This window comes from Chlamydotis macqueenii, chromosome 23 (genome assembly GCF_036417535.1).
Source record: "Chlamydotis macqueenii isolate bChlMac1 chromosome 23, bChlMac1.mat, whole genome shotgun sequence".
NCBI classification, from domain to species: domain Eukaryota; kingdom Metazoa; phylum Chordata; class Aves; order Otidiformes; family Otididae; genus Chlamydotis; species Chlamydotis macqueenii.
The window spans coordinates 6307111-6317860 of NC_141578.1; positions in this window are offsets into that span (position 1 = coordinate 6307111).

Sequence of the window (10750 nt, forward strand, 5' to 3'; positions counted from 1 at the left end):
CTGCTGGCTTGGCCGTGCCAAATCCCCATCGCGCCGTGCCCTTTTGGGACAGAGGGACCGCTCGGAGGAGCGGGTCTCTCCGTGCCGCTGTCCCCAGCACAGCTGCTCTCGCAGCCCCAGGCAGAAGCCTGGGTTCAAACATCCGTGGCATTTTCTTTGGGTGGTAGGGATGTTGAAGGCCAAAAGCCGCCCCCCTCGCTGGCATGCCACGGCGGCTCGGGGGTGAATAAGGAGCCCGTTGTGCTGCGGAGGGGAGGATGCTCCGGGCGCTGGCAGCGCTCCCGTGCTGCGCGCCGGCGGGGAGATGCGGGCAGGCAACAAAGGACAAATTCACGGGGCCGAGGGCGGCTCCGCGGGCTGAGCACACTGGCGCACTGTGGAGCTGGGCGAGGCAGCGCCGGCAGCCTCTCGGGTGGGTGACGACCACCGTGCGCTGCACGGGACCACCTTCGCTTGCAGGATGCTGCCGGAGGCTCCCGGGATTAATTTCCATGGAGCGCTGTTTTGCAGCCAAGAAACCCGAGGAAAACCCTGGGCGTCCCTCAGAACGACCCCACGGAGAGCAGCAGCCACCGCCAGCTGAGCGCCGCAGCAAAATGGAAGTTAACAATAATTTCGCCTTTTTTTCCCTGCAACTTAAGACTTCCCTTGTCTTAAAAATACATCAGGTTTCTTGCAACTCCTTTTGAGCGCATGACGGTGGAGCTGAGTGGAAGCGAGCTGACTGCAGATGCAGTCGTTATGCCTTTGCTCAGCCTTCCCCACAGTCGGGGTGTGGATAAAATGTTCTGAGGGCCAGACACTCAGTATCCTACAGCCATTTTTCATTTCGCTTTGGAAATGAGCAGTGTCAAGCTGCTCTGTCAGTCTGCCTTACGCTCACAGGAGAGCTCATTTGATTTGAAGCACTGGATGTTATTAAATATGCCCGCACGGCGCCCCGCGGGATAATCCCGTGTGATAAATGATGTTTGAAATGAGGGAGACCCGACACTGGCCGCCTCGCGCACCGGCCGCGGTTAACGTGCAGGAACAGGGAAAGGCACGGCGCAATCGCGGAGCGAAGGGCAGAGGCTGGGCTGTGACAGACCAGCAGCTCAGCCTGCGGCGCAGTCGGCCCAGAGCGTTACAGCAAACACAGAGAGCACGGAGCATCCTCCCGTAACGCAGCAACGCCAGCGCTCGCTGCGGGTTTCTCCTGCAACGTGCACCTTGGCCAACTGATACCGTCCAGTGCAGAAGTACCAGAAATCTGGCAAGAAACCAAAATGGCAAACAAGAGCCTCTTGTTTCCTGAAATCCCATTAGAAACATCCATGAGTTTCGGTGGAAACAAGAGAAAGTGTTGGTTTTTCTGCAGGACCGCAGCACAGGGAGCTGCTTGTCTGTCCTGTCGGTACGTCACAGGCTGTAGCTGAGCAAAAACTGACAGATGCTTTACTGGCCTGGGAGTGAGGTTTTCCGATCTCTATGTGTCAGTTTGGTTCTGACATGGAAATCCACTGGGGCCCCTGATGCGCAGGGCGGGCGAATGCGCCCCTCAGCCCCAGCTCGCTCTGAGCCCGCGGGTTTGAGAGAAACCACGGTGAACTTACAGACTTGTCATCGGTTGGGACTTAGACAGTTAACGCTTTCGGGGCCCTCTCTCAGCTGAAAAGGCTACCCCGCCACCCCAAAAGAGGTTTTCTCCGAGAATCTCTCCATGCCCTGTTCCTTAGTGGCTGTTCAAGGGGTTCCCTCGTCACCAGTAAACTTTCAGAGCTCTTCTGCGCCCACCACCCAAGATACTGGTAGAACTGGACATCCTCAGGAGATGGAGCCAAGCTAAAGGAGTCCTGTAACGACCGGCTCGGCTCTCTCGAGGCCTCCAAAGCGGAGTTGTGGCTGCTTTCCCCGCAGAGCCGCTGCTCCTGCAGCTGCTGACGGAGGGGAGACCCCAGGAGCCTCTGCCAGGGGTGCTGGTTTTGGCCCCGTCCCGAGCCAGGCCTCACGTGCTGGGGTGAGAGCAGAGTGCGAGGCAGCTGCTCCCGGGGCTGGCATTCGCTGCTGCTCGGGCTCTGTGTACCCATGCCAGGCCGGATTTTGGTCTGTTAAAAACCACGCTGTGCCTGTGTCACGGCTGGGCTGTCCCGTCCCACTGCGGCTCTCGCAGCAGGTTTTGCCGGAGCAGGACCTGGACGTGCGGCGCTCCTCAGCTCAGGGTGCTCCCTGCCCTTCGCTGCGTGATGCGGTCTGATCGGCAGCTGACAGGCGGCTTTGGGCCCTTCTCCTTCCGAAAGAAGCCGTGTTCAGGGCTTGACCGAGGAGGATGCAGTGTGAGATAAGCTTCCCAGAGCGGAGCCAGGACTGAAGTAATCACCGAGCAAGTGTGAGGCGGTGAGTAAGGACGAAGGATGAGTCAGAGTAGCTGCAGGCAAAGCCCCTGCCCTTGGGAAGGAGGGAAAAGGCTCCTCCGTGTCTTGCCGCTGCCTGCCAGCGCTGGGACCGAGCCCTTCCAGCTGATTTTCTGGGGCAAGGGGACCTGGGAGCTGGGCGCAACACCGGCCGCCTTCCCTGCCTCTGGAGGTCAGGGGTCTTCCCCTGAAAACGTGGATTTATTGGGGGGTGTGTATTGTGGGAGCCCTACGTTCCCACAGGATCGGGGATGTGCTGTTGCCGCCTCACTGCACTTCTGCTGGATTTCCCACTTCCTTTAATTTTTTATCAATTTGTTTGGTTGCTGCTCTCAGTAGAGGCGGCTCTCTGGGAAGCAGAAGAAATCAAGTGTTTATTTTTAGAAACTGCAAAAAGAGTTCAACCCAAGGCAAACACAATTACTCCAGGTTGCATGCAGGCTTCTGAGGAGCAAAGAAGAAATATTTTCTAAATAGCAAATGCCCTGCAAACCAAAGCCACTGTGCAGCCAGCGCATCACTCCACCGTTTGGGGAGCGCGTTCCATCCCCGGGCGGGGAGGTGGTGCTGGCTGCCTGCTCCGGACCCTGCGTGCGCCCCGCGTCCCCCAGCCCAGGACGTGTCCCCATCCCCATCCCACCCCGGCCCCTCGCACGGGGGGGCCGAGCGGCCGCCGCTGCCCCCGGCAAAGCCCCCTCACCCCTCTCGGGCTGAAAGGCCGCCGCTGGCCTCTGGGGTATTTTTCTGCTTGACGGGGCCTCCCGGATGCTATTCCTGGAGCACTTTTAGGACATTTGTTGCCCGAAGCTTCTGCTGGGCTGTTTGTGGAGACCTCGTGGCTGCAGAAGAGAAGGGGCGGGAGAGAGGCTCCTCGGCTGAAAGCCTTCACTCTGTAATTAAGCCGAACAAGAGACTCTGAGCTAAACCTCTTTTTCTCGCGCTCTGCCTGAGCAAACACAAAGAGGAGAAAAGGGCTGAACCAGACAATTAAAACAAGCAATAAAATTGCAGAGAGAGGTCTGTGGAACGATTTTTCCTTGACACGCTCGCCCCTAACAAGTGCCACATGCCCCGTGTATAAATAGCAGCTGCCCAGACTTGCTTAATCATCCCATTGTTGCTCTATAATATTAATTAAACATTCCTCTGGGATCGTCCGCATCCTAATTAAGTCGGGAACTTACAAAAGACGGTGAAGAAACCGAATAAGTGCGTGCTGGGGGATGCACAACCCAATTTTGCTAAACTGTGGGCAAGAGTGTTTTAAAAAATCTAAAATTGCGGGAGGGCTGTGGTACAAGCGTTTTTAACAGTTGACGACGGGGACAGGCACTGTTTGACTAGCGGCCCTTGGGGAGCGAGAGCGGCTCGTCGCTCCGGGGGGGTTTGGAGGCAGAGCCGGAGGCAGCGAGCGGCTGTCGGGCGCACGGGGAGGGCCGAGCGTCTCCCCCGCCAGCGAGACACGAGCGAAGCGTCCCTGGCAGAAGCCCACCCGTATCAAAGGGCCAATTAATCCGCAGCTGCTCTGCGCGGGGGGACGGGGACGACGGAGACAAGGAGCTTCTTGAATGGCGTCCAGCCATCCCGCGTGCGGCAGCTGGAGGCCGGGGCTGCGGCATCGCTGCCTCCCGCTACGAGGGAAATCCTGACAACCCCGGGCCAGGGAGCTGTGCAGGTGGGAGAGCGGGGACGACCGCCCGGGAATGGAGCTGCACCAGTACCCACGCGGGATAACATTTTATTGCAGCGCAATCCCGGCCTCGCTGACACCTCCAGTGCTGGCGGATAAACTGGCCGAGCCTCGGCCGTGCCAGACAAACCTCCCCCAAGCTCGTCCTCCCCAGCTTCTCCTTTCCCACAGCCGGGAAGACGCGGGCACGGTGTTCCCACTCAGGCTCGTGTGCCCTGCAGGGATGTACTGGGAATTACTTCCCAAATTATGTGAGTAATTAAAATCAACGAGAGGGTATCTGTTAAATAAGGTAATTAGATGAGCGCAGCAAGCGAGATGAGCACAATCGCATTTTTGTTGCCCTGCCTGCCGACAGCTTTTAACTCTTTCCCTCTTGTGTTCCCCGGGACAGGCGGGCGGGATCCTCACGCTGCCGACGGCCACGCTGCTCCGCACGCTCTGCTCTGGTCGATGCTGAGGTTTTCCCAGGGTCTCCAGAGCCTCCGCCTGCTTCCGTTAGCGCTTCCTCCCAACACGGGGTTCTCCTTCCCCTCAGTCTCCTTCTCTGCGTGACGTGGGCGACACTGGTGATGCTGCGACGTGAAGCCCGTGAATCCGAAGCTCAGAGATACCAGAGCGGCCTGTCCGCGCCACCGAAGAGCAGGGCGGGTGAAAAGGTGCCTGACGCAGTGCTGCGCTCCAGCAGCTGAGTCGGGAAGGGGGCAAACGAGAATTAACCTTGCTGTGCATAACGAACGGGCCGAGCCCTTCACCCGCAGCCCTGCGACGCGGAGCCGCTGCAGGCACGAGTCCCGGAGCCAGTGTCCCGGTCCGGGCGTTTTTCCACACCTAAACCAAGGCGCGGGGCCGGGAAGGACGACCCCAGCCCGGATCGGCAGCTGAACCGACGGTCTCGGTGTGCGGACGTGCACTTTTAGAAGGCACCGCAGGTTTAACGTCTTAGTTCCAGAGGAAGCGGAGTGGCTCGGGAAGCCAAGTGCTCCGAGCCATTTTGTGCTGTGTCTGCGCGTCCCAGGGCAGCGGCTGCAGCCTCAGCCCACGCAGACGCAGGGGACGGCTCGCTCCTCCTGCCCCGAGCGCTGTTAACTCCGAGGGGGCTCTGGTGAGGGTGAAGGCATCTGGCCAGATGGCTCTCATTGCAGGGCTGGGATCTAAATAATTAATTTCTAGTATCGTGTTCATGACTTTGCTGTCTCCCAAAGGAAGCGCTGAAAAGTCCTTAACTTGGTGCTTATTTTTTTCAGCTGCGATGCTCAGAGATGGGAGCCGATGCATTCGGCTTTATTTTAAGCTTGCTTGTGATTTTCCAAGGTAGTGAATTGTTGCAAGGATGTGTCACATCTAATTGCACGTGTCACATTCAATCATATTACGGCAAAACCCCTGGACCCCTGCTGGGAACGTAATCCCCTCTGGTAGGGACACGAGGAACTGCACCTTTGACATGCCGCAGCAGTGACAGGCTGTTGGAGAAGAGATTTAAACACACGCACAAAGGGCACCAGCGCACCCTCACCGAGCCCTCACCGCGCGGCAGCAGGCGTCCGCCCGGCCCGTGGCCATCCCAACGCGACACCCCGCGTCACCCGGCCGCGCTGCCGGCCGCTCAGGCGGCTCCTGCACCCAGCGCCGCGCTCGGCGAGGGCAGAGCCATCCGGCCAGAGCTGGGCAGGGCTGCACCCCGTCCCTATGCAGGGGAGAAGGAGGTGGGAGCAATCGCCCGCCGGGTGTTGGTAGGGAAGCGCGGGTTCTGCTGGTTTCAGGCAGGGTAAGAGCGTCTTCTGCTGTCCATCCTGGGGGGACTGAGGGTCCCATCAACGCTCTGCAGCAGGACGGCTCTTCCTGGCAACACATCTTGTCTCTAGGGAATGTCCCAAGGCTCTGGAGCTGCAACGGAGTGTTTGTCCCCGTTCATCTTGGCAGACATCTTAGTAATACGCACGCTCTGTGAGCTCAGTCCAGGGTGCAGGAGCCCTGGTGCAAAGCCCCCCACGCGCGGTTTCCGCGCGGTTCCCGTGAGCGCGTGCGGATCGGGCAGCTGCAGGAATAACCCCCGCCTGGCTGCCTGGGGGTGCAGACCCTCAGGACTTGGTCCGGAACAGAACGAAGAGTCGGGGTCCTGCTCGCCAGAGACACCCAGGCTCTGCCTGAGCGGCGGCTGTCACCGGCGCAGCAAAGGGACTCATTAAACCTGACAGGGTGTCGCGTTTGCTATCTCCAGGTTCTAAATGTCACATGGCTGCCTCCAGCCCGACGTCGTGACCGTGGCGGAGCCCTCTGGGAAGGTCCAGCCTGCACTGCCGGCTTAGTCTGGGGGTGAGGGAGCAGACGTCCCTCCTCGACGCCTGAGCGGGGTCCCCGCAGCCCCCCGGTGCTGGAGCCAGCACAGAAGGCGTATGGTAAAGCCAGTGTGAGCCACTCTGCGCCACGAGCACCCAGCTCTGCTCTCGGCCAGGGAGGCTCCAGGGCTGCCCTGACCCAGCCCCAGCCCCGCGGGACGAGGCGACGGCCGGCGAGCAAGGTCAGCCTGGAGCTGCCCCTCCTCTGCTCCCGTGCCAAGGCCGTGGCAGCATCCAGCCCCTTCCCCATGCCGGCCCGGGGGCTCTGGCACAGAGGATGGAGTGAGCGTGAGCAGGGACCCCCAGCCTCCCCTCCGGACCCTGCGGCTTGTGTCCTGCCGTGCTGGTGGGAGTTGGGCGTGCCGTTATGTATAACATCAGAAAGTGATTTCCGACCTAACCTCCAGCCTGCCAAGGTGAGGACCGACACCGGATCAGGCGTTTCTTCTTTCTGGGATATTGATTTTCCCCTTTTCGCTTTCCTGCTCAGCGAAAGCCAGGAAATCTGAGCCAGCTCAGGGGCTTTGCTCAATGCCGCTGTTGCAGGAAACGCTCCCGAAAAGCAGGCGAGGAGTCGCTGGAGAGGGTGAGCGCCAGGCCAGGACCGACCCCTCCGGCTGCAGAAGGGCAAGCGGGGAGGCTGAGGAAATCGGCCCCAGCGGGGCTGCTGCGTCTGGGCCACGGCTGGCCAGAGCGGGGCCGAGCCAAGGGGGTGACAGGGCGCCCCGAACGCTGCCGTGGCCCGGCACCGGCTCGGCACCTCATGGCGGAAAACTGGGGTTTGTGTGTGCCTTGAAACCAGCAGACAAGCCTGCCTGCCAGCTGGAAGGGGGTACGATTTCTGGATTGGAAATGCCACATGGATACAAATGAACTTGAACAAAAGGAAACAAAACACAGCCGCTTTCTGCAGAGACAGGGATGCTAGAGGCACGGTCCGTGTTTTAGAAACGCTGCTGATTAATAACACCATGAGGGTGACCGGGAGTGTGCTGGAGTGGGTAGAACAGGGCTGGCCTTGAACAAAGTGGATCTTGGTTCAGCAAGGATGTGGCAATCGGTTTCTTTCCTGCCAGACTCCGTACGAGGGGAATTGAGGGGAAATGGTTATATTTGCCCAGTCTGCAGTCAGAAAGCCTTTGGGGTTCACAGGGACAGAGCCCAGTATGCTCAGGGAAGAGGAGCGCCGGCCCTGGGGAGGCTTCAGCAAGGGCGCAGGTTTGCGGGGCACGGGGTTCCAGCGGGCAAACAGCAAATACAACCGGTGCCAATGGGAGGGGAAAACGCCACGGCAGCAGCCAGCCTGTGTTTGCCTCTCCTCCTGCCCAGCATTAGCTTAAGCAGCCCCATCCCATTGTCAGAAGAATAAGCTGCGAAATGGTTTTGAAAATAAAGGCTTTTTAATTACAGGCACATTTGAGAGCCTTCTGGAGGCCATCTGGCTGGAAGAGCGGGGCAGCAGCGGCGGCGCGGGCGGGAAGGGAAAGCCCGGGGAGGCAGAGTCAGGGGCAGCTCCTGGAGAAGACCTCGATTAAGGCTGAGAGCCAAATCCTCTCTATACATTAAGCCGCACGGGCCAGATCCAGCACCTATCCATTTCAGGATCCACTCGGCAGTGGTGGAGACGTGGTGCTGCGGGACCTGGGCTCTGGAAGGGGCTGGGCTGCTCATCCAGCCCTTGGCCGAGCTGCAGCCAGTCGCACCCGCAGAACCGGAGTCCGACCAGCACCAAGAGTGCGTAGCACCCTCCTCCTCCCGCCTGCCCCTGCCTCCTGCCCGCCCGCGCCCGAGCCAGGTTCCCGGGTTCAGCAGCAGCCGAGCTCCAGCAGCCACCTCCTCCCCTCGGCTGCCAACACCGGGAGCGCGGGAACAGCAGCTCCCCTTGAGCCAGGATATAAACCCCCCGCGTTCGGATGAACATCATTGGCGTCAGATTAACTTGGGTGCATTTGATCCCATCTAGGCTTAACATCTCCCAGGAACGGAGAGTTCTAATAAATCTGACTGCCCAAGCTTCATCTGCCATCGCAAGTTCGTGGGGAAGGCGTTTCTGTAATGCTCCTCCTGTGTTCGGCGTCAACCATTCCTGTCAAAGATGCGGAACACAGCCAGGGCCTCATTAAAGACTGTCATAGTGCTAATTAGGTAGGTTTCATACTTAATAATGGGGAACTATTTCATGGCAGTTTCATGAAAAAAGAGGAGAGAAAGCCATTATAATTTCAGGAAATGTCCCTGGGGAAATGAAATGGTAATTCGCAAATCCTACCCTGATCTATTAGCAGATCCTGCTCTGGAGACTGAATTAGGTAGGATGTCTGGCTTGGCTGATACTCTTTATTATGTGAATGCCTCTTAAAGGATATTTATTAAATGTTTTTTTTTTTCTCTTAAGAACGTTGAGATCTAACTACATTTACTTGCAATTTTCAAGTGGCTGTTTGAAGCCTAAGTCACACTGAATTTGTCGCTGCAAAACACCCTGGAAAATCCTATTTCAATGCACAACATCCTCTGAAGACACCCTTACGAGGCAGGGAGAACATAAATACCTCGGGAGCTATGCTGGGCATTTGGTCAGCTGTTTGTGCACAGCAGATCTGTCAGTGGCAGTGATCCGTTCCCTCGGAAAAAGAAGAAATTAAGCAAACACCACCACCTCCCTCCTCCGGATTCATCCTTCTGGTCCCCAAAGCTGACGGCTCGCCCCGCTGCGATCGCAGGCAGAAGCAGTGGTGGAGCGGTGGGTGCTGGGGGGTGCAGGGACCCCGCTCGGGCCCCGATCCCGCTCACGGGGATTCGGGTGGGATGGGCACGGACTCGGCAGCGCTGGCTGCAGCAGGAGCGATGACTTTGGGTGGGAAAGGAACACGTGGGCGGCAGCTGGGGCCAAGAGCTGCCCTTTCCCTGTGAAACCAGAAACAGTGGTATTTCCCCCGTGCGGGACAGAAAGGCTGGGTTTAGCAGCTGATCGCCGAGCCGCTCCCCAGCGCAAACGTGCATGGGCAGGATGACCCAGTGCTGCCCCGTGGGCCAGGGCAGCTGTCGGCAGCACGCGGGGCCAGAAGGGCTCGTTCTCAAGAGAAACTTCCCGCCGGCTCCTCGCGAGACCCCGATGGCGGGGGGAGCGGCACCGCGACAGCTGCTGGGTGGGGGATCCAGCATGGGCGAGGGGCCGTGTGTGTGGCAAAGGGGCTTGGAGTTCCCAAAGCCCCGGGCTGCGGAGCCTCTGCAGGGGGCTGGAGGTGTGGGCTGGCCGGGGCTGCGGCCAGCGGGAGGGAATGGGGGCAAAGCCCCAGGAACCGCTGCTCCCACAGAACAGGTTCCCAGGGGGCATTTTAGGCTCCAGATCGCCCTGTGTCCTGCAAAAATATGCCCTGCTTCCTGGGTAGTACACGGCCTTGGAGAGATAACCACCAGCAGAAATGCCCCCTCCGTCCCTCCTCTGAGGCGTCACAGTGCCGGTACCTGTGCCCCTGCCCCACCGTGCCTGCCCCAGGCCGCTGCCTGCCCCCACCACACCCATCACAGCTGAGGGCAATGCTCCATCAGAAGCTTAAAAACCCCCTGGGATGGGTGGTCAGCTCCTTAGAGCCTCTCCCCATCCAGCGTGATTTTCCTCTCCGTGGGGCTCAAGCCTTCAGTGCCAGGCAGGTACGGCTGGGACACGTTCCTGGGGATGGGGGTGCCACAGGGCAATGCCATCGTGCTCTGTGCCAGCCCAGCTGTGGGCTGGGTCATCTGGGTCGTGCCAGGGCACAGGGAAGCCCTGAGGGGAGGCCACGCTCTCCAGAGACCAGGGCTGGTGTAGGAAAAGCTGTTGCTCTCTCTTGTTCTACAGCTTGTAGAAAGCTCCTTCTCCTCTTGCTGACCCTGTGGAAAAGCTGGTGGGAGCTGGGAGGGCGCGTTTGTAACAAACAGGATGAGCTACTGATAAAAGAGCAGGCAAACAAAATGCTTTAGAAACAGCCTTTCAGCATTCAGAGAAACGAGGGGGAAAACAACCAGACCTAAAGCCTGCGAGGAGTGAAAACAAAAGCTTGATTGCAACTGAGGTTCCTGAAAAAGCGCTGAGCGTGGCTTTCAGATGCTGGCCCACTCCTCTCCTTGTATGGGCAGAAACAGGGCTTGTCTGCTGCCTATATTTAATTTGCAAGGGGAAAAAATCTCCCTCCATGCCTCTGCTCCTCTGGCCTCTCTGACTTGGGAAGTTATAACAGGAATAGAATTGCACATTTGAAAAAACACCACTCCTGCTCGCACATCAGCCCTTCCTCAGCTCGGAGGGAGCGGAACAGGTTTCTGCAACGCAACACTGCTGTGCG